The sequence below is a fragment of the Boleophthalmus pectinirostris genome, unplaced genomic scaffold (assembly GCF_026225935.1).
Source record: "Boleophthalmus pectinirostris isolate CB_2022bp ecotype Guang Dong unplaced genomic scaffold, ASM2622593v1 HiC_scaffold_5, whole genome shotgun sequence".
Lineage (NCBI taxonomy): Eukaryota > Metazoa > Chordata > Actinopteri > Gobiiformes > Gobiidae > Boleophthalmus > Boleophthalmus pectinirostris.
This window is the reverse complement of record NW_026571404.1, coordinates 3,595,339-3,602,001: the sequence shown is the minus strand read 5'-3', so window position 1 is coordinate 3,602,001 and position 6,663 is coordinate 3,595,339. Positions and strand designations below refer to the sequence as shown.

The following is a 6,663-nucleotide window of genomic DNA, read 5'->3' as shown; positions in this document are numbered from 1 at the left end:
TTCCTCCCTCTCTCACCACCTCTCTCTCTTTCTCCCACCTCTCCTCCTTACCTCTCTCTCTTTTACTTCCTTCTCCCTCTCTTTCCCTCCCTTACCTCTACGTCTACTTCCTTCTCTCACTCCGTTTCACTTTGCTCTCTCTTTCTCTCTCTCTCTTTTCCACTTTATCTTTTACTCTACTCTCTCTCCTTCCCTTTCCTACATCCCTCGTTCTTTTTCTCACCATCTCTCAACGTCTGTCTCCCTTCTCTCTCTCTTACCCGTCCCTTTCCCTCTTTTCCTTCTTCCTCTTTCTCCCTCCCCTTCCTTTCCCTCTGTCTCTCTCCTTCCATCTCTTTCTGATCCCTTCTTTTTCTCTATCCCTTTCTTTCTCCCTCCTTCAACTCTCTTTTCCTCTCTGTCGCCCTGTTGCTCTACCCTCCTTCTTCTTTCTCTCTTCCTCCCTCCTTCCCTCCCTCCTCCTCTCCTCCTCCGTCTCTCTCTTCTTGTCGTTCACAGGGAGCATTTGGAGGCAGATGAGCCGTTTGTTCTCGATGTGGAAAATGTCGTCAGTCGTTTCCGGGCGAATCTGCTCGTGTCTGGAGCCCAGGAGTTTCAGGAGGATCTGTGGTGTGGGCTGAGAGTCGGAGACGCGACATTCACGGTGAGAGCCACAGACACGAGCCACGGAGCCACAGACACGAGCCACGACAGAGCCACAGACACGAGCCACGGAGCCACAGACACGAGCCACGAGCCACAGACACGAGCCACGGAGCCACAGACACGAGCCACGAGCCACAAGACCGCCACGAGCCACAGGAGCCACAGACACGAGCCACGGAGCCACGCCAAGACACGAGCCACGAGCCACAGACACAGAGCCACGAGCCATAGACACGAGCCACAGAGCCACAGACACGAACTACGAGCCACAGACACGAGCCACAGAGCCATAGACACGAGCAGCCACAGACAAGAGCCACAGACACAGAGCCACAGACACGAGTCACAGACACGAGTCACAGACAAGAGTCACAGACAAGAGCCACGAGCCACAGACAAGAGCTACGAGCCACAGACACAAGCCACGAGCCACAGACAAAAGCCACAGACAAGGGCCACAGACACGAGCCACAGACACGAGCCATGAGCCATAGACAAGAGCCACGAGCCACAAACAAGAGCCATGAGCCATAGACAAGAGCCATGAGCCACAGACGCGAGCCACAGACACGAGCCACAGACAAGAGCACGAGCCACAGACGCGAGCCACAGACACGAGCCACAGACAAGAGTCACAGACAAGAGCCACGAGCCACAGACAAGAGCCACGAGCCACAGACAAGAGTCACAGACAAGAGCCAGAGCCACAAGTTTAGTTTATTTATTTATTTAATGAGACAGGGACAGTGCATAATACACATTAAGATCTTCTTATGAACATTTTTGGCTTTCACAAAAGTTTTTCTTGACTTAAAATGTTCTTCTGGAAGATTAAATCCTACGAACAGTTGGGAGCATCGTAAGAACATAAACTCTACTGTTTTAGAATTTTATTACTCTCATAGTTTCAAAAGATTTGTGGTTGCTTATGTACATAAATCACAAAACTTTGCAAATATTTATTTATATGAACAAATCCTAATGCTGTGAGGTCAGACGGTTTCCACGAAGTGAAACCGTCTGACCGGAGCATCGACCGGAGCATCATAACAATTCTGTATCTTCATTCACACCCAGTTCTCTCAGCGTCTTAAAATCCTCATCCTTCATCGAAACTGTCGTTCAATTCATTCCCTCCAGAACATCACACTCTCCCCAGACGCTTCTCAGTCCACATTATGGTTTGAAAGGAGCCACTGTTTCCTCAACACATTAAAGAAACTAAAGGAACATCAGTTTGTTTTTATCTCATCACATCAAGTGTTTCTACGGAAGCCGAGAGGGGCCACAACGAACGCAAACGCCGCAGCAAATACACATGCGACGACACAACAAAAAGCCACAACACACCAAAAAAATAAAGCCACAACGGAAATGACCGCGGGACTCTATTTGAATGCAAACGCCGCAACAAATACAAACGCCGCAACACAAACGCAAACGCCGCAACAAATACAAACGCGACAACACAACAAAAAAGCCACAACACACCAAAAAAAGCCACAACACATTAAAAAGCCACAACATATTAAAAAGCCACAACATATTAAAAAGCCACAAACATATTAAAAAGCCACAACATATTAAAAAAGCCACAACAACACATTAAAAAGCCACAACACATTAAAAAGCCACAACACATGAAAAAGCCACAACAGAAGTGACCGCGGGACTCTATTTTCCGACGGTCCGATCAAGCAGCAAGTGAAGAAGAAGAACTACAACGTGAAAAGTAAAGGAACGGAGAAGTTGGAAATGTAAGTAAAAGTAATTTATTGTTTCATCATTATTCGTTTCACGTTGTAGTTCTTCTTCTTCACTTGCCGCTTGATCGGTCCGTCGGAAAATAGAGTCCCTCGGTCATTTCCGTTGTGGCGTTTTTTGGTTTGTTGTGGCTTTTTTTGGTGTGTTGTGGCTTTTTTTGGTGTGTTGTGGCTTTTTGTTGTGTTGTTGCATTTGTATTTGTTGCGGCGTTTGCGTTTGTTGTGACCCCTCTCGGCTTCCGTAGTTTTCTGTTTGAGAAAAAAAAAAACACTCTGTCATATTCAAACAAAACACAACTCCAGGTTTGTTTTTTGATGAGAAAACAACATTATCATAAAAAAAAAAAAAAAAAAGTCTAATGTCCGCCCTTTAATTTAAAAAGAAAGTTCCACATTCATCATTTAAGAACACTAAATAAAACACGTCCAAACTATGACTCGGGGACCAGGTGTCGCCTTCAGACCCATTTTTCTTGGACATGAGACTTTCAGATGAATTATTTTAAGAGATACTTTTTACGGCGAGTTTATAAAATCTTCCTTTTATTAAGACGGTATCAAATATTTAGTGAGTTCAGTCTTTTGTTTTAATCTCTCGTCACGTCTGCGTCGGTCCTTCAGGTGTCGGGGCCGTGTGGACGATGTCACATGGTCGGGATCGACCAGGAGACCGGAGTCCGGACCAAAGAACCTCTGCTCACTCTGTCTGCGTACAGGAAGAACAGCAAGGTCAGGAATACTACTACTACTACTACTACTACTACTACTACTACTACTACTACTACTACTACTACTACTACTACTACTACTATTCACTCTGTCTGCGTACAGGAAGAACAGCAAGGTCAGGAATACTACTACTACTACTACTACTACTACTACTACTACTACTACTACTACTACTACTACTACTACTACTACTACTACTACTACTACTACTACTACTACTACTACTACTACTACTACTACTACTACTACTACTACTACTACTACTACTACTACTACTACTACTACTACTACTACTACTACTACTACTACTACTACTACTACTACTACTATTCACTCTGTCTGCGTACAGGAAGAACAGCAAGGTCAGGAATACTACTACTACTACTACTACTACTACTACTACTACTACTACTACTACTACTACTACGCTACTACTACTACTACTACTACTACTACTACTACTACTACTACTACTACTACTACTACTACTACTACTACTATTCACTCTGTCTGCGTACAGGAAGAACAGCAAGGTCAGGAATACTACTACTACTACTACTACTACTACTACTACTACTACTACTACTACTACTACTACTACTACTACTACTACTACTACTACTGTCTGCGCTACTAGGAACTACTGAACAGCAAGGTCAGGAATACTACTACTACTACTACTACTACTACTACTACTACTACTACTGCTACTACTGCTACTACTACTACTATACCTGCTACTATTACTTTTACTTCTATTTCTACTACTACTACTGCTGCTCACTTTGTCTGCATATAGGAACAACAGCAGGGTTACTACTACTGCTGCTACTACTACTACTGCTACTACTACTACTACTACTACTACTACTACTACTACTACTACTACTACTACTACTACTACTACTACTACTACTACTACTACTACTACTACTACTACTACTACTACTATAACTGGTACTATTACTGCTACTACTATTTTTTCTTCTTTTACTACTATTATTTCTCCTACTACTACTACTACTTCTTCTACTACTACTAGTACTACTATTACTGCTACTATTACTACTACTACTACTACTATTATTTCTTCTTATTTTACTGCTACTACTACTAGTACTACTATTACTGCTACTATTACTACTACTACTACTACTATTATTTCTTCTTATTTTACTGCTACTATTTCTAGTACTACTACTACTACTACTACTACTACTACTTAAATGTCTTCTGCTACTACACTGCAAAAAAGTTTGGCCCAAATTTTAGATATAAACACTTAAATCTATCAGAAAATGACTTGAAAGCAGTGAAATGATGTGTCCATGCAGAACGATCATTTTACTTGACAAGTTCTCTTAAAACTTAAACTACCTCAAGACTTGAATGAAGCGTCTCAGAACTAGTAAGAAAACAATAAATGAATAACCTGATTTTAGAAGTTTTAAAATCTGGGCCAGATCAGAGAAATTGTCAGTGTACTTTTTCTTTTAGTTCTACTTTGTTTGGTATTTACTGTGAGTTTTGTTCACCTTGTAGCATCTGATCATTTCCAAACCTTTGCTTTTTTGCGATTCCTTAAACGTCTTTGGGTCTGATTTATTCACGCTGACACCGAAGACTTTAAACTTTGTGTCAGTTTTTGTTTCACGTGCTCAGGTCCAATAATTACAGAGACATGAACCATAAACCAGGTCAACAAATCCGCACTCTGCTCCTCCGGTTCACTCTTTACTGCATAAACTCATCATCTCGGTCATAAATCGTCGAGTGTAACATTTCAGAACTGTAGATGTGTCGTGTTTTTATGGTACTGTAGATATACGGTGTTTTTATGGTACTGTAAATCTTACGCATTCAATAATGTTATATTATTTAAAGCATTGATTGAACAGACTTTGCCAGGATTGATCGAGAGCGAGGGCCAAGACAATGGAGACGTGGTTTAAATATAGTGTGAAATAAAGTGACAGAGCTTTTTCTTTCTCTCTCCGCTTCGAGCAAATGAGTCTGGACCTCCTCCGTCAAACTACCGTATTTTTTGGACTATAAGCTGCACCAGAATATAAGTCGCACCAGCCAAAAAATGTGCAATGAAGAAGAAAAACACATATATAAGTCGCACTTTTTGGGAGAAATGTATTTTATAAAATCAGAGACCAGGAACCGACATTTACATCTTAAAAGTTGTAGTAAAAACAATAGAAGAGAAAACAACGGACTGTTTACGTCACATATGAACAGTTCTTCAGATAAACTATAACATAAACAACAGAACAGAACAAGTTTAACAAACTCTCCATCTCACTCCAAATCACTAAATCCATTCAATTCTTCATCCTCGGTGTCACTTCTGAACAACTCGGCCTCGACCTCCGGAGGTAAACAGAGCGTCGCTTCCTCTTCTGTGTCGCTGTCGTCAGACTCAGCATCAGTTCCAGTTAGAATTATTCGGGTCTTTCTGAATCCCGACAGGATGGTTTCGGTGTCACTGAAGTCCAGACTTTGTCCATCCGTCCAGTGACTTCAGGAAAGTTTCATGGTTCATCCTCCCGGTGTCACAAGTTTCTCTCTCACTCCAAAACTTTCTTTCTGCTGCTCGATTTTCGTTTTCAGCTGCAGATTTCACGACTTGCAGTTTGTAATCTGCAAAATCTGATTTTGTTTTTAGGGGCATTTGTGTTCAGTTTTCTCAGTCGTCTTTATAAGTTTGTTTAAATGTTAAATTGTAGAAGTAACGTCGCGATCGACTGACATGATACAGACAGGACAGAGGCTCTTTCTGCAGGAGACATGCGCAGTAGAGCCAAGTGACAGTGGTACAGGAGGAACAGGAGCAGCAGATACTCACACACAAGACTAGAGCCTCTCCACACTTCACTGAAACATTTTAATATAGAAGTCGCACCGGAGAAAAAAAGCGCCACTTATAGTCCAAAAAACACGGTCGTTCTGTTTCATTCTGTCTCTCACTTACATTATGGATTCGGAGCAGCCAGATTATTCACAGCAGTGAGTTTAGTAGAACTTTTCATGACTTTCAGATTTGCCAGAGTGAATTTTTACCATCAGGGTAATACTAACATCACAACAACTAGCATGCTAACAGCGCATCAGTGCCACTCCCTGATTTGGAGACAATAAAAACATTGGTAACACTTTATAATAACCACACCTTATTTAGCCTTAAAGGTTGTATAGAGGATTTTTTTAAGAGAAGAGAAACACAGCGACAGTCCTTTTTCAAATGTTGTGCATGTGTGACACCACCTTCTTCCTCCACAGCCTCAGTAGAAACATCTCATCCCGCCTCTTTACTCTTGAAATCACGTTTGTTTACATCCAGTGCGCGTTCAGAATTACTGTTGAAGTGACCTGTCTGGAAATAATTTAGCGACCGACGCGTCTTCAGTTTTTAGAATCTTCGTCTGCTTCCATCGCGCGATCGCTGGAAGAATCACCTCAGTTTGTCTTCGCTCCTTTTCCCCTTCTCTCCTTCTTTCAGCGACCTCAAAAAAGGACT

At 41.9% G+C, this 6,663-nt stretch overlaps 1 long non-coding RNA gene across 1 annotated transcript in view; it reads left to right on the top strand.

Annotated features, from left to right (window-relative positions):
- Window positions 1–504: 504 nt before the first annotated feature.
- Window positions 505–6,663, top strand: part of LOC110173592 (uncharacterized) — a 9,663-nt gene continuing 3,504 nt past the window's right edge. Inside the window, exons 1-2 of the long non-coding RNA XR_002319158.2 lie at window positions 505–643; window positions 3,030–3,137. This is a non-coding gene — a long non-coding RNA (uncharacterized LOC110173592). The remainder of the gene's footprint in view (window positions 644–3,029; window positions 3,138–6,663) is intronic.